The sequence below is a fragment of the Hyperoodon ampullatus genome (assembly GCF_949752795.1).
Source record: "Hyperoodon ampullatus genome assembly, chromosome: 2".
In the NCBI taxonomy this organism is placed as follows: Eukaryota; Metazoa; Chordata; class Mammalia; order Artiodactyla; family Ziphiidae; genus Hyperoodon; species Hyperoodon ampullatus.
Window position 1 is genome coordinate 141,214,308 of NC_136915.1, and position 27,652 is coordinate 141,241,959.

Sequence of the window (27,652 nt, forward strand, 5' to 3'; positions counted from 1 at the left end):
TGCCATGGAAAGTGTTGGCGTGCATTACGGTTCCCGAGAAGGCTTAGTGAATGTGCTGCTTTAACTCTGGTAGGCCTCTCAGGACTGCGAGTTCACTCGTGCCTGGAGCCGGCTCGTGGAAGAGCACGGGGTCCCCAGCGTGTTATCTGTGGGCTGTGAGCAACCTCCAGCCCCATGGGTCATTGCGTTCCACTCTAGGCATGCAGAGGGCACGGCACCACGCGACCTGCTCCGGCAGAGAGCCAGATCTCCACCTCTGGAAACCAGTCTCAGGAACACGGTGGCGGACGGTGTCACGTGCAATGCTTGTCAGACTCCCAGCGAAGTTCTGAAATGCGCTGAGCCTTACTCGGTGATTAGCATTGCTTCTACGAACTCCAAGCTGACGACCCCTTACCTCAAGCAGAAACGTGACTTTGGAAGCAGCCCGAAAAGCCGGACGCATTTTCCGAAGCACTGCTAGGCCACAGAACTTTCCAATGTCGCCAAAGCCTGACTGAAGCACTGTTTTGGCTAGGCCCCCACCTGTCGCAGTACCTCTGCTTACAAAAGTGTCCTCACGGGAGAGCCTGGTGTGTCGCATGGCTCTCTGGTCCCTGGGCAGAAGGTGCCGGTCCACAGGCTGGAGGTCCACGTAGAAGCTGGAGCCTGAAGGGTAAAGCATGATTTGCCCCTTTGGAAAGCAGGAGACTTGGGGCAGAAAACGGAAGGAGAAGCACAGGGGTCGCTCATCCTGGACACCCTGCAGGAATTCCCCGGGAGGAAAAGTGAGATTTCTCGAGAGAAACAGTGCGCCTGCCATTCCTTGCCCGGAGCTCATCCAGCAGAGTACTTCAGCTAAGGCGATAGTCGGCAGAGCGGCATACTCAAAGGAAGGGGCAGGGTTACCATCAGCAGAGTTGATGGTCACAAGTTGACCCGAGGCTTTCGTCACTGAAGTGCTGTAAGGCTGGTGTGCCTTTCACAAGTCTGAGGAGCGTCTCGTCTGCACCGTTTTCCCTGGAAAGTCACCGTGTGCCGAAAGTGTCGTCTGTGCCTTCTGAGCAACCTCCAGCCCCATGGTCTTTGAGCTCTCGGTATGCAGAAGGCCCGGCAACCAAGGGTTTCCTCTGTCAGAGAGCTGGATACCCAGAGCTTACAAGACTCTCCAGGCACACGTTTCTCCCTGGTCGTCCGGGCAAAGCAAGGGGGACCTCAGATTGTAAACCTGAGCTGCACTGGGCAAAACCTGCGATTACAAGGCTTCTCGGAATTTATAGGGGACGTCTTGCTCCCACAGGCAGCACGTCGACTTCTGGTCCAGCTGGAGAAATGTGCTCTCATCCTCTGATGATGGTTAGGCTGTCGTGTGGTAAGGAAAGCCCGCATATGCCTTGGTCAGCGCTGGAGGGCGGCAGCTTCCAAGAAGCCTTAGTGAGTGCAGTGGCTGAATGCCGTTATCCCTCTCAGGGTGGCGCGGCCTCTCGCGGCTGGGCCCTGGTCATGGAAGGACACGGAGTACCCCAAAGGGTCATCAGTGGCTTCTGAGCAACTTCAGGCCCCGTGGGACATTGGGCTGAACCTGATGCCCGCAGAGGGAAGGGCCACTAAACAGCCAGCTCCCGCTACACCTGCACTCCTGGACACCAGCCTCAGGAACATGCTGGTGGACGGTCTCGCGTACAATTCATGTCAGCCTTCAGGCGAAAATCTCAGATGCCCTGAGACCTACACGGTGCAGGGAAGTGAACCTAGAAACTCAAAGCTGACGACGCTTAACCTCACGCAGAAACGTGACTCGGTATCCCCTCACCCCCTATAATGACGAACACATTTCGGGTACCATTGCTAGGCCTTTGAAAGGGGCACCGTCACCGAAGCCTGACTGAGACATTGTCTCGGCTAAGCCCGTCACCTCACGCAGAAACACTGCTTACCAAAGTGGCCTCACGGAAGCGCCTAGTTCTTCGTGTGTGTTTCTTTTCACCCCGGTAGAAGGTGCTGCTGCCCAGGCTATGTGTCCACAACGAGAATGGAGCCTGAGGGGGAAGAATTATTTACCCCTTTGAAAACTAGGACGCTTGAGGCCAAAAGACTGAATAAAAAGCCCTGCGCGCCTCACCTACTACACCCTGCAAGAATACCCGGGGAGGAACGCAGGGTTTCCTCAAAGAAAGAGCGTGCTTGCAGTTTCTTGCTAGGAGCACATCCAGCAGTGGACTTCACCTAGGGCGAGTGTCAGCTGAGCGCCAGGCTCAAAGTAAGGTGCAGGAACATGGTGGTGGACGTGTGTACCACAAGTGGCATCTGTGCCTGCTGAACACCCTCCAGCCACATGGGTCTTTGGGCTCTACTCTTTGGGACGCAGAAGGCCGGGCAACAAAGTCTTTCCTCCATCGGAGAGCTAGATTTCCAGAGCTTGGAAGAAGCCTGAAGATCACGTTTCTCACCGGGCTTCCGGGTAATGCAAGGGGGCCTCATTTTGTAAAGCTGAGGTGCTTTGAGAGAAACGCCATGCCTGACCGGCTTCTCGGCATTCACACCTGACCTCTTGCTCCCTCAAGCAGCACCTCGACCCCAGACACAGTGAGAGAACTGTGCAGTCGTCCTCAGAAGATTGCTAGCCCTTGGCAAGATATACCGTGACCGAGGGGAAACGAAGGCGTTCACTTACTCGTGCAATTCAGGAGGAACACATGTTTCCCAAAGTGCTTTCAGGGAAGGGGTCCAGTGTGCGACCTGTGTCTCTTTTGGCTGCTCGGGAACTTCAGCTACCTGAGCTGGGTGTCCATCGTGAAAAGGGCGTCGGACGAGAAAAGTGAAATTTGGCCTGTTGGCAACCCAGAGAGCTGCGTCCTCGGAGCTCCCTGAAAAACAAACCCGTCGCCTGTCTTGGATTCACCGTAGGAGTTCCCTGGGAGGCAAAGTGAGGCAGAGTGGGTTTTCTCGAAAGGACGTGGGTGCATGCAGTTCAGTGCTCGGAGCTCATCCCAAAGCCTCCTGGCTCGTGGTTAGGAAGCCTGCCCACATGCTGCAAAAGGAAGGTCCGCGTGTGCCATGGAAAGTGTTGGCATGCATTACGGTTCCCGAGAAGGCTTAGTGAATGTGCTGCTTTAACTCTGGTAGGCCTCTCAGGACTGCGAGTTCACTCGCGCCTGGAGCCGGCTCGTGGAAGAGCACGGGGTCCCCAGCGTGTTATCTCTGGGCTGTGAGCAACCTCCAGCCCCATGGGTCATTGCGTTCCACTCTAGGCATGCAGAGGGCACGGCACCACGCGACCTGCTCCGGCAGAGAGCCAGATCTCCACCTCTGGAAACCAGTCTCAGGAACACGGTGGCGGACGGTGTCACGTGCAATGCTTGTCAGACTCCCAGCGAAGTTCTGAAATGCGCTGAGCCTTACTCGGTGATTAGCATTGCTTCTACGAACTCCAAGCTGACGACCCCTTACCTCAAGCAGAAACGTGACTTTGGAAGCAGCCCGAAAAGCCGGACGCATTTTCCGAAGCACTGCTAGGCCACAGAACTTTCCAATGTCGCCAAAGCCTGACTGAAGCACTGTTTTGGCTAGGCCCCCACCTGTCGCAGTACCTCTGCTTACAAAAGTGTCCTCACGGGAGAGCCTGGTGTGTCGCATGGCTCTCTGGTCCCTGGGCAGAAGGTGCCGGTCCACAGGCTGGAGGTCCACGTAGAAGCTGGAGCCTGAAGGGTAAAGCATGATTTGCCCCTTTGGAAAGCAGGAGACTTGGGGCAGAAAACGGAAGGAGAAGCACAGGGGTCGCTCATCCTGGACACCCTGCAGGAATTCCCCGGGAGGAAAAGTGAGATTTCTCGAGAGAAACAGTGCGCCTGCCATTCCTTGCCCGGAGCTCATCCAGCAGAGTACTTCAGCTAAGGCGATAGTCGGCAGAGCGGCATACTCAAAGGAAGGGGCAGGGTTACCATCAGCAGAGTTGATGGTCACAAGTTGACCCGAGGCTTTCGTCACTGAAGTGCTGTAAGGCTGGTGTGCCTTTCACAAGTCTGAGGAGCGTCTCGTCTGCACCGTTTTCCCTGGAAAGTCACCGTGTGCCGAAAGTGTCGTCTGTGCCTTCTGAGCAACCTCCAGCCCCATGGTCTTTGAGCTCTCGGTATGCAGAAGGCCCGGCAACCAAGGGTTTCCTCTGTCAGAGAGCTGGATACCCAGAGCTTACAAGACTCTCCAGGCACACGTTTCTCCCTGGTCGTCCGGGCAAAGCAAGGGGGACCTCAGATTGTAAACCTGAGCTGCACTGGGCAAAACCTGCGATTACAAGGCTTCTCGGAATTTATAGGGGACGTCTTGCTCCCACAGGCAGCACGTCGACTTCTGGTCCAGCTGGAGAAATGTGCTCTCATCCTCTGATGATGGTTAGGCTGTCGTGTGGTAAGGAAAGCCCGCATATGCCTTGGTCAGCGCTGGAGGGCGGCAGCTTCCAAGAAGCCTTAGTGAGTGCAGTGGCTGAATGCCGTTATCCCTCTCAGGGTGGCGCGGCCTCTCGCGGCTGGGCCCTGGTCATGGAAGGACACGGAGTACCCCAAAGGGTCATCAGTGGCTTCTGAGCAACTTCAGGCCCCGTGGGACATTGGGCTGAACCTGATGCCCGCAGAGGGAAGGGCCACTAAACAGCCAGCTCCCGCTACACCTGCACTCCTGGACACCAGCCTCAGGAACATGCTGGTGGACGGTCTCGCGTACAATTCATGTCAGCCTTCAGGCGAAAATCTCAGATGCCCTGAGACCTACACGGTGCAGGGAAGTGAACCTAGAAACTCAAAGCTGACGACGCTTAACCTCACGCAGAAACGTGACTCGGTATCCCCTCACCCCCTATAATGACGAACACATTTCGGGTACCATTGCTAGGCCTTTGAAAGGGGCACCGTCACCGAAGCCTGACTGAGACATTGTCTCGGCTAAGCCCGTCACCTCACGCAGAAACACTGCTTACCAAAGTGGCCTCACGGAAGCGCCTAGTTCTTCGTGTGTGTTTCTTTTCACCCCGGTAGAAGGTGCTGCTGCCCAGGCTATGTGTCCACAACGAGAATGGAGCCTGAGGGGGAAGAATTATTTACCCCTTTGAAAACTAGGACGCTTGAGGCCAAAAGACTGAATAAAAAGCCCTGCGCGCCTCACCTACTACACCCTGCAAGAATACCCGGGGAGGAACGCAGGGTTTCCTCAAAGAAAGAGCGTGCTTGCAGTTTCTTGCTAGGAGCACATCCAGCAGTGGACTTCACCTAGGGCGAGTGTCAGCTGAGTGCCAGGCTCAAAGTAAGGTGCAGGAACATGGTGGTGGACGTGTGTACCACAAGTGGCATCTGTGCCTGCTGAACACCCTCCAGCCACATGGGTCTTTGGGCTCTACTCTTTGGGACGCAGAAGGCCGGGCAACAAAGTCTTTCCTCCATCGGAGAGCTAGATTTCCAGAGCTTGGAAGAAGCCTGAAGATCACGTTTCTCACCGGGCTTCCGGGTAATGCAAGGGGGCCTCATTTTGTAAAGCTGAGGTGCTTTGAGAGAAACGCCATGCCTGACCGGCTTCTCGGCATTCACACCTGACCTCTTGCTCCCTCAAGCAGCACCTCGACCCCAGACACAGTGAGAGAACTGTGCAGTCGTCCTCAGAAGATTGCTAGCCCTTGGCAAGATATACCGTGACCGAGGGGAAACGAAGGCGTTCACTTACTCGTGCAATTCAGGAGGAACACATGTTTCCCAAAGTGCTTTCAGGGAAGGGGTCCAGTGTGCGACCTGTGTCTCTTTTGGCTGCTCGGGAACTTCAGCTACCTGAGCTGGGTGTCCATCGTGAAAAGGGCGTCGGACGAGAAAAGTGAAATTTGGCCTGTTGGCAACCCAGAGAGCTGCGTCCTCGGAGCTCCCTGAAAAACAAACCCGTCGCCTGTCTTGGATTCACCGTAGGAGTTCCCTGGGAGGCAAAGTGAGGCAGAGTGGGTTTTCTCGAAAGGACGTGGGTGCATGCAGTTCAGTGCTCGGAGCTCATCCCAAAGCCTCCTGGCTCGTGGTTAGGAAGCCTGCCCACATGCTGCAAAAGGAAGGTCCGCGTGTGCCATGGAAAGTGTTGGCATGCATTACGGTTCCCGAGAAGGCTTAGTGAATGTGCTGCTTTAACTCTGGTAGGCCTCTCAGGACTGCGAGTTCACTCGCGCCTGGAGCCGGCTCGTGGAAGAGCACGGGGTCCCCAGCGTGTTATCTGTGGGCTGTGAGCAACCTCCAGCCCCATGGGTCATTGCGTTCCACTCTAGGCATGCAGAGGGCACGGCACCACGCGACCTGCTCCGGCAGAGAGCCAGATCTCCACCTCTGGAAACCAGTCTCAGGAACACGGTGGCGGACGGTGTCACGTGCAATGCTTGTCAGACTCCCAGCGAAGTTCTGAAATGCGCTGAGCCTTACTCGGTGATTAGCATTGCTTCTACGAACTCCAAGCTGACGACCCCTTACCTCAAGCAGAAACGTGACTTTGGAAGCAGCCCGAAAAGCCGGACGCATTTTCCGAAGCACTGCTAGGCCACAGAACTTTCCAATGTCGCCAAAGCCTGACTGAAGCACTGTTTTGGCTAGGCCCCCACCTGTCGCAGTACCTCTGCTTACAAAAGTGTCCTCACGGGAGAGCCTGGTGTGTCGCATGGCTCTCTGGTCCCTGGGCAGAAGGTGCCGGTCCACAGGCTGGAGGTCCACGTAGAAGCTGGAGCCTGAAGGGTAAAGCATGATTTGCCCCTTTGGAAAGCAGGAGACTTGGGGCAGAAAACGGAAGGAGAAGCACAGGGGTCGCTCATCCTGGACACCCTGCAGGAATTCCCCGGGAGGAAAAGTGAGATTTCTCGAGAGAAACAGTGCGCCTGCCATTCCTTGCCCGGAGCTCATCCAGCAGAGTACTTCAGCTAAGGCGATAGTCGGCAGAGCGGCATACTCAAAGGAAGGGGCAGGGTTACCATCAGCAGAGTTGATGGTCACAAGTTGACCCGAGGCTTTCGTCACTGAAGTGCTGTAAGGCTGGTGTGCCTTTCACAAGTCTGAGGAGCGTCTCGTCTGCACCGTTTTCCCTGGAAAGTCACCGTGTGCCGAAAGTGTCGTCTGTGCCTTCTGAGCAACGTCCAGCCCCATGGTCTTTGAGCTCTCGGTATGCAGAAGGCCCGGCAACCAAGGGTTTCCTCTGTCAGAGAGCTGGATACCCAGAGCTTACAAGACTCTCCAGGCACACGTTTCTCCCTGGTCGTCCGGGCAAAGCAAGGGGGACCTCAGATTGTAAACCTGAGCTGCACTGGGCAAAACCTGCGATTACAAGGCTTCTCGGAATTTATAGGGGACGTCTTGCTCCCACAGGCAGCACGTCGACTTCTGGTCCAGCTGGAGAAATGTGCTCTCATCCTCTGATGATGGTTAGGCTGTCGTGTGGTAAGGAAAGCCCGCATATGCCTTGGTCAGCGCTGGAGGGCGGCAGCTTCCAAGAAGCCTTAGTGAGTGCAGTGGCTGAATGCCGTTATCCCTCTCAGGGTGGCGCGGCCTCTCGCGGCTGGGCCCTGGTCATGGAAGGACACGGAGTACCCCAAAGGGTCATCAGTGGCTTCTGAGCAACTTCAGGCCCCGTGGGACATTGGGCTGAACCTGATGCCCGCAGAGGGAAGGGCCACTAAACAGCCAGCTCCCGCTACACCTGCACTCCTGGACACCAGCCTCAGGAACATGCTGGTGGACGGTCTCGCGTACAATTCATGTCAGCCTTCAGGCGAAAATCTCAGATGCCCTGAGACCTACACGGTGCAGGGAAGTGAACCTAGAAACTCAAAGCTGACGACGCTTAACCTCACGCAGAAACGTGACTCGGTATCCCCTCACCCCCTATAATGACGAACACATTTCGGGTACCATTGCTAGGCCTTTGAAAGGGGCACCGTCACCGAAGCCTGACTGAGACATTGTCTCGGCTAAGCCCGTCACCTCACGCAGAAACACTGCTTACCAAAGTGGCCTCACGGAAGCGCCTAGTTCTTCGTGTGTGTTTCTTTTCACCCCGGTAGAAGGTGCTGCTGCCCAGGCTATGTGTCCACAACGAGAATGGAGCCTGAGGGGGAAGAATTATTTACCCCTTTGAAAACTAGGACGCTTGAGGCCAAAAGACTGAATAAAAAGCCCTGCGCGCCTCACCTACTACACCCTGCAAGAATACCCGGGGAGGAACGCAGGGTTTCCTCAAAGAAAGAGCGTGCTTGCAGTTTCTTGCTAGGAGCACATCCAGCAGTGGACTTCACCTAGGGCGAGTGTCAGCTGAGCGCCAGGCTCAAAGTAAGGTGCAGGAACATGGTGGTGGACGTGTGTACCACAAGTGGCATCTGTGCCTGCTGAACACCCTCCAGCCACATGGGTCTTTGGGCTCTACTCTTTGGGACGCAGAAGGCCGGGCAACAAAGTCTTTCCTCCATCGGAGAGCTAGATTTCCAGAGCTTGGAAGAAGCCTGAAGATCACGTTTCTCACCGGGCTTCCGGGTAATGCAAGGGGGCCTCATTTTGTAAAGCTGAGGTGCTTTGAGAGAAACGCCATGCCTGACCGGCTTCTCGGCATTCACACCTGACCTCTTGCTCCCTCAAGCAGCACCTCGACCCCAGACACAGTGAGAGAACTGTGCAGTCGTCCTCAGAAGATTGCTAGCCCTTGGCAAGATATACCGTGACCGAGGGGAAACGAAGGCGTTCACTTACTCGTGCAATTCAGGAGGAACACATGTTTCCCAAAGTGCTTTCAGGGAAGGGGTCCAGTGTGCGACCTGTGTCTCTTTTGGCTGCTCGGGAACTTCAGCTACCTGAGCTGGGTGTCCATCGTGAAAAGGGCGTCGGACGAGAAAAGTGAAATTTGGCCTGTTGGCAACCCAGAGAGCTGCGTCCTCGGAGCTCCCTGAAAAACAAACCCGTCGCCTGTCTTGGATTCACCGTAGGAGTTCCCTGGGAGGCAAAGTGAGGCAGAGTGGGTTTTCTCGAAAGGACGTGGGTGCATGCAGTTCAGTGCTCGGAGCTCATCCCAAAGCCTCCTGGCTCGTGGTTAGGAAGCCTGCCCACATGCTGCAAAAGGAAGGTCCGCGTGTGCCATGGAAAGTGTTGGCATGCATTACGGTTCCCGAGAAGGCTTAGTGAATGTGCTGCTTTAACTCTGGTAGGCCTCTCAGGACTGCGAGTTCACTCGCGCCTGGAGCCGGCTCGTGGAAGAGCACGGGGTCCCCAGCGTGTTATCTCTGGGCTGTGAGCAACCTCCAGCCCCATGGGTCATTGCGTTCCACTCTAGGCATGCAGAGGGCACGGCACCACGCGACCTGCTCCGGCAGAGAGCCAGATCTCCACCTCTGGAAACCAGTCTCAGGAACACGGTGGCGGACGGTGTCACGTGCAATGCTTGTCAGACTCCCAGCGAAGTTCTGAAATGCGCTGAGCCTTACTCGGTGATTAGCATTGCTTCTACGAACTCCAAGCTGACGACCCCTTACCTCAAGCAGAAACGTGACTTTGGAAGCAGCCCGAAAAGCCGGACGCATTTTCCGAAGCACTGCTAGGCCACAGAACTTTCCAATGTCGCCAAAGCCTGACTGAAGCACTGTTTTGGCTAGGCCCCCACCTGTCGCAGTACCTCTGCTTACAAAAGTGTCCTCACGGGAGAGCCTGGTGTGTCGCATGGCTCTCTGGTCCCTGGGCAGAAGGTGCCGGTCCACAGGCTGGAGGTCCACGTAGAAGCTGGAGCCTGAAGGGTAAAGCATGATTTGCCCCTTTGGAAAGCAGGAGACTTGGGGCAGAAAACGGAAGGAGAAGCACAGGGGTCGCTCATCCTGGACACCCTGCAGGAATTCCCCGGGAGGAAAAGTGAGATTTCTCGAGAGAAACAGTGCGCCTGCCATTCCTTGCCCGGAGCTCATCCAGCAGAGTACTTCAGCTAAGGCGATAGTCGGCAGAGCGGCATACTCAAAGGAAGGGGCAGGGTTACCATCAGCAGAGTTGATGGTCACAAGTTGACCCGAGGCTTTCGTCACTGAAGTGCTGTAAGGCTGGTGTGCCTTTCACAAGTCTGAGGAGCGTCTCGTCTGCACCGTTTTCCCTGGAAAGTCACCGTGTGCCGAAAGTGTCGTCTGTGCCTTCTGAGCAACGTCCAGCCCCATGGTCTTTGAGCTCTCGGTATGCAGAAGGCCCGGCAACCAAGGGTTTCCTCTGTCAGAGAGCTGGATACCCAGAGCTTACAAGACTCTCCAGGCACACGTTTCTCCCTGGTCGTCCGGGCAAAGCAAGGGGGACCTCAGATTGTAAACCTGAGCTGCACTGGGCAAAACCTGCGATTACAAGGCTTCTCGGAATTTATAGGGGACGTCTTGCTCCCACAGGCAGCACGTCGACTTCTGGTCCAGCTGGAGAAATGTGCTCTCATCCTCTGATGATGGTTAGGCTGTCGTGTGGTAAGGAAAGCCCGCATATGCCTTGGTCAGCGCTGGAGGGCGGCAGCTTCCAAGAAGCCTTAGTGAGTGCAGTGGCTGAATGCCGTTATCCCTCTCAGGGTGGCGCGGCCTCTCGCGGCTGGGCCCTGGTCATGGAAGGACACGGAGTACCCCAAAGGGTCATCAGTGGCTTCTGAGCAACTTCAGGCCCCGTGGGACATTGGGCTGAACCTGATGCCCGCAGAGGGAAGGGCCACTAAACAGCCAGCTCCCGCTACACCTGCACTCCTGGACACCAGCCTCAGGAACATGCTGGTGGACGGTCTCGCGTACAATTCATGTCAGCCTTCAGGCGAAAATCTCAGATGCCCTGAGACCTACACGGTGCAGGGAAGTGAACCTAGAAACTCAAAGCTGACGACGCTTAACCTCACGCAGAAACGTGACTCGGTATCCCCTCACCCCCTATAATGACGAACACATTTCAGGTACCATTGCTAGGCCTTTGAAAGGGGCACCGTCACCGAAGCCTGACTGAGACATTGTCTCGGCTAAGCCCGTCACCTCACGCAGAAACACTGCTTACCAAAGTGGCCTCACGGAAGCGCCTAGTTCTTCGTGTGTGTTTCTTTTCACCCCGGTAGAAGGTGCTGCTGCCCAGGCTATGTGTCCACAACGAGAATGGAGCCTGAGGGGGAAGAATTATTTACCCCTTTGAAAACTAGGACGCTTGAGGCCAAAAGACTGAATAAAAAGCCCTGCGCGCCTCACCTACTACACCCTGCAAGAATACCCGGGGAGGAACGCAGGGTTTCCTCAAAGAAAGAGCGTGCTTGCAGTTTCTTGCTAGGAGCACATCCAGCAGTGGACTTCACCTAGGGCGAGTGTCAGCTGAGCGCCAGGCTCAAAGTAAGGTGCAGGAACATGGTGGTGGACGTGTGTACCACAAGTGGCATCTGTGCCTGCTGAACACCCTCCAGCCACATGGGTCTTTGGGCTCTACTCTTTGGGACGCAGAAGGCCGGGCAACAAAGTCTTTCCTCCATCGGAGAGCTAGATTTCCAGAGCTTGGAAGAAGCCTGAAGATCACGTTTCTCACCGGGCTTCCGGGTAATGCAAGGGGGCCTCATTTTGTAAAGCTGAGGTGCTTTGAGAGAAACGCCATGCCTGACCGGCTTCTCGGCATTCACACCTGACCTCTTGCTCCCTCAAGCAGCACCTCGACCCCAGACACAGTGAGAGAACTGTGCAGTCGTCCTCAGAAGATTGCTAGCCCTTGGCAAGATATACCGTGACCGAGGGGAAACGAAGGCGTTCACTTACTCGTGCAATTCAGGAGGAACACATGTTTCCCAAAGTGCTTTCAGGGAAGGGGTCCAGTGTGCGACCTGTGTCTCTTTTGGCTGCTCGGGAACTTCAGCTACCTGAGCTGGGTGTCCATCGTGAAAAGGGCGTCGGACGAGAAAAGTGAAATTTGGCCTGTTGGCAACCCAGAGAGCTGCGTCCTCGGAGCTCCCTGAAAAACAAACCCGTCGCCTGTCTTGGATTCACCGTAGGAGTTCCCTGGGAGGCAAAGTGAGGCAGAGTGGGTTTTCTCGAAAGGACGTGGGTGCATGCAGTTCAGTGCTCGGAGCTCATCCCAAAGCCTCCTGGCTCGTGGTTAGGAAGCCTGCCCACATGCTGCAAAAGGAAGGTCCGCGTGTGCCATGGAAAGTGTTGGCATGCATTACGGTTCCCGAGAAGGCTTAGTGAATGTGCTGCTTTAACTCTGGTAGGCCTCTCAGGACTGCGAGTTCACTCGCGCCTGGAGCCGGCTCGTGGAAGAGCACGGGGTCCCCAGCGTGTTATCTCTGGGCTGTGAGCAACCTCCAGCCCCATGGGTCATTGCGTTCCACTCTAGGCATGCAGAGGGCACGGCACCACGCGACCTGCTCCGGCAGAGAGCCAGATCTCCACCTCTGGAAACCAGTCTCAGGAACACGGTGGCGGACGGTGTCACGTGCAATGCTTGTCAGACTCCCAGCGAAGTTCTGAAATGCGCTGAGCCTTACTCGGTGATTAGCATTGCTTCTACGAACTCCAAGCTGACGACCCCTTACCTCAAGCAGAAACGTGACTTTGGAAGCAGCCCGAAAAGCCGGACGCATTTTCCGAAGCACTGCTAGGCCACAGAACTTTCCAATGTCGCCAAAGCCTGACTGAAGCACTGTTTTGGCTAGGCCCCCACCTGTCGCAGTACCTCTGCTTACAAAAGTGTCCTCACGGGAGAGCCTGGTGTGTCGCATGGCTCTCTGGTCCCTGGGCAGAAGGTGCCGGTCCACAGGCTGGAGGTCCACGTAGAAGCTGGAGCCTGAAGGGTAAAGCATGATTTGCCCCTTTGGAAAGCAGGAGACTTGGGGCAGAAAACGGAAGGAGAAGCACAGGGGTCGCTCATCCTGGACACCCTGCAGGAATTCCCCGGGAGGAAAAGTGAGATTTCTCGAGAGAAACAGTGCGCCTGCCATTCCTTGCCCGGAGCTCATCCAGCAGAGTACTTCAGCTAAGGCGATAGTCGGCAGAGCGGCATACTCAAAGGAAGGGGCAGGGTTACCATCAGCAGAGTTGATGGTCACAAGTTGACCCGAGGCTTTCGTCACTGAAGTGCTGTAAGGCTGGTGTGCCTTTCACAAGTCTGAGGAGCGTCTCGTCTGCACCGTTTTCCCTGGAAAGTCACCGTGTGCCGAAAGTGTCGTCTGTGCCTTCTGAGCAACGTCCAGCCCCATGGTCTTTGAGCTCTCGGTATGCAGAAGGCCCGGCAACCAAGGGTTTCCTCTGTCAGAGAGCTGGATACCCAGAGCTTACAAGACTCTCCAGGCACACGTTTCTCCCTGGTCGTCCGGGCAAAGCAAGGGGGACCTCAGATTGTAAACCTGAGCTGCACTGGGCAAAACCTGCGATTACAAGGCTTCTCGGAATTTATAGGGGACGTCTTGCTCCCACAGGCAGCACGTCGACTTCTGGTCCAGCTGGAGAAATGTGCTCTCATCCTCTGATGATGGTTAGGCTGTCGTGTGGTAAGGAAAGCCCGCATATGCCTTGGTCAGCGCTGGAGGGCGGCAGCTTCCAAGAAGCCTTAGTGAGTGCAGTGGCTGAATGCCGTTATCCCTCTCAGGGTGGCGCGGCCTCTCGCGGCTGGGCCCTGGTCATGGAAGGACACGGAGTACCCCAAAGGGTCATCAGTGGCTTCTGAGCAACTTCAGGCCCCGTGGGACATTGGGCTGAACCTGATGCCCGCAGAGGGAAGGGCCACTAAACAGCCAGCTCCCGCTACACCTGCACTCCTGGACACCAGCCTCAGGAACATGCTGGTGGACGGTCTCGCGTACAATTCATGTCAGCCTTCAGGCGAAAATCTCAGATGCCCTGAGACCTACACGGTGCAGGGAAGTGAACCTAGAAACTCAAAGCTGACGACGCTTAACCTCACGCAGAAACGTGACTCGGTATCCCCTCACCCCCTATAATGACGAACACATTTCCGGTACCATTGCTAGGCCTTTGAAAGGGGCACCGTCACCGAAGCCTGACTGAGGCATTGTCTCGGCTAAGCCCGTCACCTCACGCAGAAACACTGCTTACCAAAGTGGCCTCACGGAAGCGCCTAGTTCTTCGCGTGTGTTTCTTTTCACCCCGGTAGAAGGTGCTGCTGCCCAGGCTACGTGTCCACAACGAGAATGGAGCCTGAGGGGGAAGAATTATTTACCCCTTTGAAAACTAGGACGCTTGAGGCCAAAAGACTGAATAAAAAGCCCTGCGCGCCTCACCTACTACACCCTGCAAGAATACCCGGGGAGGAACGCAGGGTTTCCTCAAAGAAAGAGCGTGCTTGCAGTTTCTTGCTAGGAGCACATCCAGCAGTGGACTTCACCTAGGGCGAGTGTCAGCTGAGCGCCAGGCTCAAAGTAAGGTGCAGGAACATGGTGGTGGACGTGTGTACCACAAGTGGCATCTGTGCCTGCTGAACACCCTCCAGCCACATGGGTCTTTGGGCTCTACTCTTTGGGACGCAGAAGGCCGGGCAACAAAGTCTTTCCTCCATCGGAGAGCTAGATTTCCAGAGCTTGGAAGAAGCCTGAAGATCACGTTTCTCACCGGGCTTCCGGGTAATGCAAGGGGGCCTCATTTTGTAAAGCTGAGGTGCTTTGAGAGAAACGCCATGCCTGACCGGCTTCTCGGCATTCACACCTGACCTCTTGCTCCCTCAAGCAGCACCTCGACCCCAGACACAGTGAGAGAACTGTGCAGTCGTCCTCGGAAGATTGCTAGCCCTTGGCAAGATATACCGTGACCGAGGGGAAACGAAGGCGTTCACTTACTCGTGCAATTCAGGAGGAACACATGTTTCCCAAAGTGCTTTCAGGGAAGGGGTCCAGTGTGCGACCTGTGTCTCTTTTGGCTGCCCGGGAACTTCAGCTACCTGAGCTGGGTGTCCATCGCGAAAAGGGCGTCGGACGAGAAAAGTGAAATTTGGCCTGTTGGCAACCCAGAGAGCTGCGTCCTCGGAGCTCCCTGAAAAACAGCCCCGTCGCCTGTCTTGGATTCACCGTAGGAGTTCCCTGGGAGGCAAAGTGAGGCAGAGTGGGTTTTCTCGAAAGGACGTGGGTGCATGCAGTTCAGTGCTCGGAGCTCATCCCAAAGCCTTCTGGCTCGTGGTTAGGAAGCCTGCCCACATGCTGCAAAAGGAAGGTCCGCGTGTGCCATGGAAAGTGTTGGCGTGCATTACGGTTCCCAGGAAGGCTTAGTGAATGTGCTGCTTTAACTCTGGTAGGCCTCTCAGGACTGCGAGTTCACTCGTGCCTGGAGCCGGCTCGTGGAAGAGCACGGGGTCCCCAACGTGTTATCTGTGGCCTGTGAGCAACCTCCAGCCCCATGGGTCATTGCGTTCCACTCTAGGCATGCAGAGGGCACGGCACCACGCGACCTGCTCCGGCAGAGAGCCAGATCTCCACCTCTGGAAACCAGTCTCAGGAACACGGTGGCGGACGGTGTCACGTGCAATGCTTGTCAGACTCCCAGCGAAGTTCTGAAATGCGCTGAGCCTTACTCGGTGATTAGCATTGCTTCTACGAACTCCAAGCTGACGACCCCTTACCTCAAGCAGAAACGTGACTTTGGAAGCAGCCCGAAAAGCCGGACGCATTTTCCGAAGCACTGCTAGGCCACAGAACTTTCCAATGTCGCCAAAGCCTGACTGAAGCACTGTTTTGGCTAGGCCCCCACCTGTCGCAGTACCTCTGCTTACAAAAGTGTCCTCACGGGAGAGCCTGGTGTGTCGCATGGCTCTCTGGTCCCTGGGCAGAAGGTGCCGGTCCACAGGCTGGAGGTCCACGTAGAAGCTGGAGCCTGAAGGGTAAAGCATGATTTGCCCCTTTGGAAAGCAGGAGACTTGGGGCAGAAAACGGAAGGAGAAGCACAGGGGTCGCTCATCCTGGACACCCTGCAGGAATTCCCCGGGAGGAAAAGTGAGATTTCTCGAGAGAAACAGTGCGCCTGCCATTCCTTGCCCGGAGCTCATCCAGCAGAGTACTTCAGCTAAGGCGATAGTCGGCAGAGCGGCATACTCAAAGGAAGGGGCAGGGTTACCATCAGCAGAGTTGATGGTCACAAGTTGACCCGAGGCTTTCGTCACTGAAGTGCTGTAAGGCTGGTGTGCCTTTCACAAGTCTGAGGAGCGTCTCGTCTGCACCGTTTTCCCTGGAAAGTCACCGTGTGCCGAAAGTGTCGTCTGTGCCTTCTGAGCAACCTCCAGCCCCATGGTCTTTGAGCTCTCGGTATGCAGAAGGCCCGGCAACCAAGGGTTTCCTCTGTCAGAGAGCTGGATACCCAGAGCTTACAAGACTCTCCAGGCACACGTTTCTCCCTGGTCGTCCGGGCAAAGCAAGGGGGACCTCAGATTGTAAACCTGAGCTGCACTGGGCAAAACCTGCGATTACAAGGCTTCTCGGAATTTATAGGGGACGTCTTGCTCCCACAGGCAGCACGTCGACTTCTGGTCCAGCTGGAGAAATGTGCTCTCATCCTCTGATGATGGTTAGGCTGTCGTGTGGTAAGGAAAGCCCGCATATGCCTTGGTCAGCGCTGGAGGGCGGCAGCTTCCAAGAAGCCTTAGTGAGTGCAGTGGCTGAATGCCGTTATCCCTCTCAGGGTGGCGCGGCCTCTCGCGGCTGGGCCCTGGTCATGGAAGGACACGGAGTACCCCAAAGGGTCATCAGTGGCTTCTGAGCAACTTCAGGCCCCGTGGGACATTGGGCTGAACCTGATGCCCGCAGAGGGAAGGGCCACTAAACAGCCAGCTCCCGCTACACCTGCACTCCTGGACACCAGCCTCAGGAACATGCTGGTGGACGGTCTCGCGTACAATCCATGTCAGCCTTCAGGCGAAAATCTCAGATGCCCTGAGACCTACACGGTGCAGGGAAGTGAACCTAGAAACTCAAAGCTGACGACGCTTAACCTCACGCAGAAACGTGACTCGGTATCCCCTCACCCCCTATAATGACGAACACATTTCCGGTACCATTGCTAGGCCTTTGAAAGGGGCACCGTCACCGAAGCCTGACTGAGGCATTGTCTCGGCTAAGCCCGTCACCTCACGCAGAAACACTGCTTACCAAAGTGGCCTCACGGAAGCGCCTAGTTCTTCGCGTGTGTTTCTTTTCACCCCGGTAGAAGGTGCTGCTGCCCAGGCTACGTGTCCACAACGAGAATGGAGCCTGAGGGGGAAGAATTATTTACCCCTTTGAAAACTAGGACGCTTGAGGCCAAAAGACTGAATAAAAAGCCCTGCGCGCCTCACCTACTACACCCTGCAAGAATACCCGGGGAGGAACGCAGGGTTTCCTCAAAGAAAGAGCGTGCTTGCAGTTTCTTGCTAGGAGCGCATCCAGCAGTGGACTTCACCTAGGGCGAGTGTCAGCTGAGCGCCAGGCTCAAAGTAAGGTGCAGGAACATGGTGGTGGACGTGTGTACCACAAGTGGCATCTGTGCCTGCTGAACACCCTCCAGCCACATGGGTCTTTGGGCTCTACTCTTTGGGACGCAGAAGGCCGGGCAACAAAGTCTTTCCTCCATCGGAGAGCTAGATTTCCAGAGCTTGGAAGAAGCCTGAAGATCACGTTTCTCACCGGGCTTCCGGGTAATGCAAGGGGGCCTCATTTTGTAAAGCTGAGGTGCTTTGAGAGAAACGCCATGCCTGACCGGCTTCTCGGCATTCACACCTGACCTCTTGCTCCCTCAAGCAGCACCTCGACCCCAGACACAGTGAGAGAACTGTGCAGTCGTCCTCGGAAGATTGCTAGCCCTTGGCAAGATATACCGTGACCGAGGGGAAACGAAGGCGTTCACTTACTCGTGCAATTCAGGAGGAACACATGTTTCCCAAAGTGCTTTCAGGGAAGGGGTCCAGTGTGCGACCTGTGTCTCTTTTGGCTGCTCGGGAACTTCAGCTACCTGAGCTGGGTGTCCATCGCGAAAAGGGCGTCGGACGAGAAAAGTGAAATTTGGCCTGTTGGCAACCCAGAGAGCTGCGTCCTCGGAGCTCCCTGAAAAACAGCCCCGTCGCCTGTCTTGGATTCACCGTAGGAGTTCCCTGGGAGGCAAAGTGAGGCAGAGTGGGTTTTCTCGAAAGGACGTGGGTGCATGCAGTTCAGTGCTCGGAGCTCATCCCAAAGCCTCCTGGCTCGTGGTTAGGAAGCCTGCCCACATGCTGCAAAAGGAAGGTCCGCGTGTGCCATGGAAAGTGTTGGCGTGCATTACGGTTCCCGAGAAGGCTTAGTGAATGTGCTGCTTTAACTCTGGTAGGCCTCTCAGGACTGCGCGTTCACTCGCGCCTGGAGCCGGCTCGTGGAAGAGCACGGGGTCCCCAACGTGTTATCTGTGGCCTGTGAGCAACCTCCAGCCCCATGGGTCATTGCGTTCCACTCTAGGCATGCAGAGGGCACGGCACCACGCGACCTGCTCCGGCAGAGAGCCAGATCTCCACCTCTGGAAACCAGTCTCAGGGACACGGTGGCGGACGGTGTCACGTGCAATGCTTGTCAGACTCCCAGCGAAGTTCTGAAATGTGCTGAGCCTTACTCGGTGATTAGCATTGCTTCTACGAATTCCAAGCTGACGACCCCTTACCTCAAGCAGAAACGTGACTTTGGAAGCAGCCCGAAAAGCCGGACGCATTTTCCGAAGCACTGCTAGGCCACAGAACTTTCCAATGTCGCCAAAGCCTGACTGAAGCACTGTTTTGGCTAGGCCCCCACCTGTCGCAGTACCTCTGCTTACAAAAGTGTCCTCACGGGAGAGCCTGGTGTGTCGCATGGCTCTCTGGTCCCTGGGCAGAAGGTGCCGGTCCACAGGCTGGAGGTCCACGTAGAAGCTGGAGCCTGAAGGGTAAAGCATGATTTGCCCCTTTGGAAAGCAGGAGACTTGGGGCAGAAAACGGAAGGAGAAGCACAGGGGTCGCTCATCCTGGACACCCTGCAGGAATTCCCCGGGAGGAAAAGTGAGATTTCTCGAGAGAAACAGTGCGCCTGCCATTCCTTGCCCGGAGCTCATCCAGCAGAGTACTTCAGCTAAGGCGATAGTCGGCAGAGCGGCATACTCAAAGGAAGGGGCAGGGTTACCATCAGCAGAGTTGATGGTCACAAGTTGACCCGAGGCTTTCGTCACTGAAGTGCTGTAAGGCTGGTGTGCCTTTCACAAGTCTGAGGAGCGTCTCGTCTGCACCGTTTTCCCTGGAAAGTCACCGTGTGCCGAAAGTGTCGTCTGTGCCTTCTGAGCAACCTCCAGCCCCACGGTCTTTGAGCTCTCGGTATGCAGAAGGCCCGGCAACCAAGGGTTTCCTCTGTCAGAGAGCTGGATACCCAGAGCTTACAAGACTCTCCAGGCACACGTTTCTCCCTGGTCGTCCGGGCAAAGCAAGGGGGACCTCAGATTGTAAACCTGAGCTGCACTGGGCAAAACCTGCGATTACAAGGCTTCTCGGAATTTATAGGGGACGTCTTGCTCCCACAGGCAGCACGTCGACTTCTGGTCCAGCTGGAGAAATGTGCTCTCATCCTCTGATGATGGTTAGGCTGTCGTGTGGTAAGGAAAGCCCGCATATGCCTTGGTCAGCGCTGGAGGGCGGCAGCTTCCAAGAAGCCTTAGTGAGTGCAGTGGCTGAATGCCGTTATCCCTCTCAGGGTGGCGCGGCCTCTCGCGGCTGGGCCCTGGTCATGGAAGGACACGGAGTACCCCAAAGGGTCATCAGTGGCTTCTGAGCAACTTCAGGCCCCGTGGGACATTGGGCTGAACCTGATGCCCGCAGAGGGAAGGGCCACTAAACAGCCAGCTCCCGCTACACCTGCACTCCTGGACACCAGCCTCAGGAACATGCTGGTGGACGGTCTCGCGTACAATTCATGTCAGCCTTCAGGCGAAAATCTCAGATGCCCTGAGACCTACACGGTGCAGGGAAGTGAACCTAGAAACTCAAAGCTGACGACGCTTAACCTCACGCAGAAACGTGACTCGGTATCCCCTCACCCCCTATAATGACGAACACATTTCCGGTACCATTGCTAGGCCTTTGAAAGGGGCACCGTCACCGAAGCCTGACTGAGGCATTGTCTCGGCTAAGCCCGTCACCTCACGCAGAAACACTGCTTACCAAAGTGGCCTCACGGAAGCGCCTAGTTCTTCGCGTGTGTTTCTTTTCACCCCGGTAGAAGGTGCTGCTGCCCAGGCTACGTGTCCACAACGAGAATGGAGCCTGAGGGGGAAGAATTATTTACCCCTTTGAAAACTAGGACGCTTGAGGCCAAAAGACTGAATAAAAAGCCCTGCGCGCCTCACCTACTACACCCTGCAAGAATACCCGGGGAGGAACGCAGGGTTTCCTCAAAGAAAGAGCGTGCTTGCAGTTTCTTGCTAGGAGCGCATCCAGCAGTGGACTTCACCTAGGGCGAGTGTCAGCTGAGCGCCAGGCTCAAAGTAAGGTGCAGGAACATGGTGGTGGACGTGTGTACCACAAGTGGCATCTGTGCCTGCTGAACACCCTCCAGCCACATGGGTCTTTGGGCTCTACTCTTTGGGACGCAGAAGGCCGGGCAACAAAGTCTTTCCTCCATCGGAGAGCTAGATTTCCAGAGCTTGGAAGAAGCCTGAAGATCACGTTTCTCACCGGGCTTCCGGGTAATGCAAGGGGGCCTCATTTTGTAAAGCTGAGGTGCTTTGAGAGAAACGCCATGCCTGACCGGCTTCTCGGCATTCACACCTGACCTCTTGCTCCCTCAAGCAGCACCTCGACCCCAGACACAGTGAGAGAACTGTGCAGTCGTCCTCGGAAGATTGCTAGCCCTTGGCAAGATATACCGTGACCGAGGGGAAACGAAGGCGTTCACTTACTCGTGCAATTCAGGAGGAACACATGTTTCCCAAAGTGCTTTCAGGGAAGGGGTCCAGTGTGCGACCTGTGTCTCTTTTGGCTGCTCGGGAACTTCAGCTACCTGAGCTGGGTGTCCATCGCGAAAAGGGCGTCGGACGAGAAAAGTGAAATTTGGCCTGTTGGCAACCCAGAGAGCTGCGTCCTCGGAGCTCCCTGAAAAACAAACCCGTCGCCTGTCTTGGATTCACCGTAGGAGTTCCCTGGGAGGCAAAGTGAGGCAGAGTGGGTTTTCTCGAAAGGACGTGGGTGCATGCAGTTCAGTGCTCGGAGCTCATCCCAAAGCCTCCTGGCTCGTGGTTAGGAAGCCTGCCCACATGCTGCAAAAGGAAGGTCCGCGTGTGCCATGGAAAGTGTTGGCGTGCATTACGGTTCCCGAGAAGGCTTAGTGAATGTGCTGCTTTAACTCTGGTAGGCCTCTCAGGACTGCGAGTTCACTCGCGCCTGGAGCCGGCTCGTGGAAGAGCACGGGGTCCCCAACGTGTTATCTGTGGCCTGTGAGCAACCTCCAGCCCCATGGGTCATTGCGTTCCACTCTAGGCATGCAGAGGGCACGGCACCACGCGACCTGCTCCGGCAGAGAGCCAGATCTCCACCTCTGGAAACCAGTCTCAGGAACACGGTGGCGGACGGTGTCACGTGCAATGCTTGTCAGACTCCCAGCGAAGTTCTGAAATGCGCTGAGCCTTACTCGGTGATTAGCATTGCTTCTACGAACTCCAAGCTGACGACCCCTTACCTCAAGCAGAAACGTGACTTTGGAAGCAGCCCGAAAAGCCGGACGCATTTTCCGAAGCACTGCTAGGCCACAGAACTTTCCAATGTCGCCAAAGCCTGACTGAAGCACTGTTTTGGCTAGGCCCCCACCTGTCGCAGTACCTCTGCTTACAAAAGTGTCCTCACGGGAGAGCCTGGTGTGTCGCATGGCTCTCTGGTCCCTGGGCAGAAGGTGCCGGTCCACAGGCTGGAGGTCCACGTAGAAGCTGGAGCCTGAAGGGTAAAGCATGATTTGCCCCTTTGGAAAGCAGGAGACTTGGGGCAGGAAACGGAAGGAGAAGCACAGGGGTCGCTCATCCTGGACACCCTGCAGGAATTCCCCGGGAGGAAAAGTGAGATTTCTCGAGAGAAACTGTGCGCCTGCCATTCCTTGCCCGGAGCTCATCCAGCAGAGTACTTCAGCTAAGGCGATAGTCGGCAGAGCGGCATACTCAAAGGAAGGGGCAGGGTTACCATCAGCAGAGTTGATGGTCACAAGTTGACCCGAGGCTTTCGTCACTGAAGTGCTGTAAGGCTGGTGTGCCTTTCACAAGTCTGAGGAGCGTCTCGTCTGCACCGTTTTCCCTGGAAAGTCACCGTGTGCCGAAAGTGTCGTCTGTGCCTTCTGAGCAACGTCCAGCCCCATGGTCTTTGAGCTCTCGGTATGCAGAAGGCCCGGCAACCAAGGGTTTCCTCTGTCAGAGAGCTGGATACCCAGAGCTTACAAGACTCTCCAGGCACACGTTTCTCCCTGGTCGTCCGGGCAAAGCAAGGGGGACCTCAGATTGTAAACCTGAGCTGCACTGGGCAAAACCTGCGATTACAAGGCTTCTCGGAATTTATAGGGGACGTCTTGCTCCCACAGGCAGCACGTCGACTTCTGGTCCAGCTGGAGAAATGTGCTCTCATCCTCTGATGATGGTTAGGCTGTCGTGTGGTAAGGAAAGCCCGCATATGCCTTGGTCAGCGCTGGAGGGCGGCAGCTTCCAAGAAGCCTTAGTGAGTGCAGTGGCTGAATGCCGTTATCCCTCTCAGGGTGGCGCGGCCTCTCGCGGCTGGGCCCTGGTCATGGAAGGACACGGAGTACCCCAAAGGGTCATCAGTGGCTTCTGAGCAACTTCAGGCCCCGTGGGACATTGGGCTGAACCTGATGCCCGCAGAGGGAAGGGCCACTAAACAGCCAGCTCCCGCTACACCTGCACTCCTGGACACCAGCCTCAGGAACATGCTGGTGGACGGTCTCGTGTACAATCCATGTCAGCCTTCAGGCGAAAATCTCAGATGCCCTGAGACCTACACGGTGCAGGGAAGTGAACCTAGAAACTCAAAGCTGATGACGCTTAACCTCACGCAGAAACGTGACTCGGTATCCCCTCACCCCCTATAATGACGAACACATTTCCGGTACCATTGCTAGGTCTTTGAAAGGGGCACCGTCACCGAAGCCTGACTGAGGCATTGTCTCGGCTAAGCCCGTCACCTCACGCAGAAACACTGCTTATCAAAGAGGCCTCACGGAAGCACCTAGTTCTTCGCGTGTGTTTCTTTTCACCCCGGTAGAAGGTGCTGCTGCCCAGGCTACGTGTCCACAACGAGAAAGGAGCCTGAGGGGAAAGAATTATTTACCCCTTTGAAAACTAGGACGCTTGAGGCCAAAAGACTGAATAAAAAGCCCTGCGCGCCTCACCTACTACACCCTGCAGGAATACCCGGGGAGGATCGCAGGGTTTCCTCAAAGAAAGAGCGTGCTTGCAGTTTCTTGCTAGGAGCACATCCAGCAGTGGACTTCACCTAGGGCGAGTGTCAGCTGAGCGCCAGGCTCAAAGTAAGGTGCAGGAACATGGTGGTGGACGTGTGTACCACAGGTGGCATCTGTGCCTGCTGAACACCCTCCAGCCACATGGGTCTTTGGGCTCTACTCTTTGGGACGCAGAAGGCCGGGCAACAAAGTCTTTCCTCCATCGGAGAGCTAGATTTCCAGAGCTTGGAAGAAGCCTGAAGATCACGTTTCTCACCGGGCTTCCGGGTAATGCAAGGGGGCCTCATTTTGTAAAGCTGAGGTGCTTTGAGAGAAACGCCATGCCTGACCGGCTTCTCGGCATTCACACCTGACCTCTTGCTCCCTCAAGCAGCACCTCGACCCCAGACACAGTGAGAGAACTGTGCAGTCGTCCTCGGAAGATTGCTAGCCCTTGGCAAGATATACCGTGACCGAGGGGAAACGAAGGCGTTCACTTACTCGTGCAATTCAGGAGGAACACATGTTTCCCAAAGTGCTTTCAGGGAAGGGGTCCAGTGTGCGACCTGTGTCTCTTTTGGCTGCCCGGGAACTTCAGCTACCTGAGCTGGGTGTCCATCGTGAAAAGGGCGTCGGACGAGAAAAGTGAAATTTGGCCTGTTGGCAACCCAGAGAGCTGCGTCCTCGGAGCTCCCTGAAAAACAGCCCCGTCGCCTGTCTTGGATTCACCGTAGGAGTTCCCTGGGAGGCAAAGTGAGGCAGAGTGGGTTTTCTCGAAAGGACGTGGGTGCATGCAGTTCAGTGCTCGGAGCTCATCCCAAAGCCTTCTGGCTCGTGGTTAGGAAGCCTGCCCACATGCTGCAAAAGGAAGGTCCGCGTGTGCCATGGAAAGTGTTGGCGTGCATTACGGTTCCCGAGAAGGCTTAGTGAATGTGCTGCTTTAACTCTGGTAGGCCTCTCAGGACTGCGAGTTCACTCGCGCCTGGAGCCGGCTCGTGGAAGAGCACGGGGTCCCCAACGTGTTATCTGTGGCCTGTGAGCAACCTCCAGCCCCATGGGTCATTGCGTTCCACTCTAGGCATGCAGAGGGCACGGCACCATGCGACCTGCTCCGGCAGAGAGCCAGATCTCCACCTCTGGAAACCAGTCTCAGGAACACGGTGGCGGACGGTGTCACGTGCAATGCTTGTCAGACTCCCAGCGAAGTTCTGAAATGCGCTGAGCCTTACTCGGTGATTAGCATTGCTTCTACGAACTCCAAGCTGACGACCCCTTACCTCAAGCAGAAACGTGACTTTGGAAGCAGCCCGAAAAGCCGGACGCATTTTCCGAAGCACTGCTAGGCCACAGAACTTTCCAATGTCGCCAAAGCCTGACTGAAGCACTGTTTTGGCTAGGCCCCCACCTGTCGCAGTACCTCTGCTTACAAAAGTGTCCTCACGGGAGAGCCTGGTGTGTCGCATGGCTCTCTGGTCCCTGGGCAGAAGGTGCCGGTCCACAGGCTGGAGGTCCACGTAGAAGCTGGAGCCTGAAGGGTAAAGCATGATTTGCCCCTTTGGAAAGCAGGAGACTTGGGGCAGGAAACGGAAGGAGAAGCACAAGGATCGCTCATCCTGGACACCCTGCAGGAATTCCCCGGGAGGAAAAGTGAGATTTCTCGAGAGAAACAGTGCGCCTGCCATTCCTTGCCCGGAGCTCATCCAGCAGAGTACTTCAGCTAAGGCGATAGTCGGCAGAGCGGCATACTCAAAGGAAGGGGCAGGGTTACCATCAGCAGAGTTGATGGTCACAAGTTGACCCGAGGCTTTCGTCACTGAAGTGCTGTAAGGCTGGTGTGCCTTTCACAAGTCTGAGGAGCGTCTCGTCTGCACCGTTTTCCCTGGAAAGTCACCGTGTGCCGAAAGTGTCGTCTGTGCCTTCTGAGCAACCTCCAGCCCCACGGTCTTTGAGCTCTCGGTATGCAGAAGGCCCGGCAACCAAGGGTTTCCTCTGTCAGAGAGCTGGATACCCAGAGCTTACAAGACTCTCCAGGCACACGTTTCTCCCTGGTCGTCCGGGCAAAGCAAGGGGGACCTCAGATTGTAAACCTGAGCTGCACTGAGCAAAACCTGCGATTACAAGGCTTCTCGGAATTTATAGGGGACGTCTTGCTCCCACAGGCAGCACGTCGACTTCTGGTCCAGCTGGAAAAATGTGCTCTCATCCTCTGATGATGGTTAGGCTGTCGTGTGGTAAGGAAAGCCCGCATATGCCTTGGTCAGCGCTGGAGGGCGGCAGCTTCCAAGAAGCCTTAGTGAGTGCAGTGGCTGGATGCCGTTATCCCTCTCAGGGTGGCGCGGCCTCTCGCGGCTGGGCCCTGGTCATGGAAGGACACGGAGTACCCCAAAGGGTCATCAGTGGCTTCTGAGCAACTTCAGGCCCCGTGGGACATTGGGCTGAACCTGATGCCCGCAGAGGGAAGGGCCACTAAACAGCCAGCTCCCGCTACACCTGCACTCCTGGACACCAGCCTCAGGAACATGCTGGTGGACGGTCTCGCGTACAATCCATGTCAGCCTTCAGGCGAAAATCTCAGATGCCCTGAGACCTACACGGTGCAGGGAAGTGAACCTAGAAACTCAAAGCTGACGACGCTTAACCTCACGCAGAAACGTGACTCGGTATCCCCTCACCCCCTATAATGACGAACACATTTCTGGTACCATTGCTAGGCCTTTGAAAGGGGCACCGTCACCGAAGCCTGACTGAGGCATTGTCTCGGCTAAGCCCGTCACCTCACGCAGAAACACTGCTTACCAAAGTGGCCTCACGGAAGCGCCTAGTTCTTCGCGTGTGTTTCTTTTCACCCCGGTAGAAGGTGCTGCTGCCCAGACTACGTGTCCACAACGAGAATGGAGCCTGAGGGGGAAGAATTATTTACCCCTTTGAAAACTAGGACGCTTGAGGCCAAAAGACTGAATAAAAAGCTCTGCGCGCCTCACCTACTACACCCTGCAAGAATACCCGGGGAGGAACGCAGGGTTTCCTCAAAGAAAGAGCGTGCTTGCAGTTTCTTGCTAGGAGCACATCCAGCAGTGGACTTCACCTAGGGCGAGTGTCAGCTGAGCGCCAGGCTCAAAGTAAGGTGCAGGAACATGGTGGTGGACGTGTGTACCACAGGTGGCATCTGTGCCTGCTGAACACCCTCCAGCCACATGGGTCTTTGGGCTCTACTCTTTGGGACGCAGAAGGCCGGGCAACAAAGTCTTTCCTCCATCGGAGAGCTAGATTTCCAGAGCTTGGAAGAAGCCTGAAGATCACGTTTCTCACCGGGCTTCCGGGTAATGCAAGGGGGCCTCATTTTGTAAAGCTGAGGTGCTTTGAGAGAAACGCCATGCCTGACCGGCTTCTCGGCATTCACACCTGACCTCTTGCTCCCTCAAGCAGCACCTCGACCCCAGACACAGTGAGAGAACTGTGCAGTCGTCCTCGGAAGATTGCTAGCCCTTGGCAAGATATACCGTGACCGAGGGGAAACGAAGGCGTTCACTTACTCGTGCAATTCAGGAGGAACACATGTTTCCCAAAGTGCTTTCAGGGAAGGGGTCCAGTGTGCGACCTGTGTCTCTTTTGGCTGCCCGGGAACTTCAGCTACCTGAGCTGGGTGTCCATCGCGAAAAGGGCGTCGGACGAGAAAAGTGAAATTTGGCCTGTTGGCAACCCAGAGAGCTGCGTCCTCGGAGCTCCCTGAAAAACAGCCCCGTCGCCTGTCTTGGATTCACCGTAGGAGTTCCCTGGGAGGCAAAGTGAGGCAGAGTGGGTTTTCTCAAAAGGACGTGGGTGCATGCAGTTCAGTGCTCGGAGCTCATCGCAAAGCCTCCTGGCTCGTGGTTAGGAAGCCTGCCCACATGCTGCAAAAGGAAGGTCCGCGTGTGCCATGGAAAGTGTTGGCGTGCATTACGGTTCCCGAGAAGGCTTAGTGAATGTGCTGCTTTAACTCTGGTAGGCCTCTCAGGACTGCGAGTTCACTCGCGCCTGGAGCCGGCTCGTGGAAGAGCACGGGGTCCCCAACGTGTTATCTGTGGCCTGTGAGCAACCTCCAGCCCCATGGGTCATTGCGTTCCACTCTAGGCATGCAGAGGGCACGGCACCACGCGACCTGCTCCGGCAGAGAGCCAGATCTCCACCTCTGGAAACCAGTCTCAGGAACACGGTGGCGGACGGTGTCACGTGCAATGCTTGTCAGACTCCCAGCGAAGTTCTGAAATGCGCTGAGCCTTACTCGGTGATTAGCATT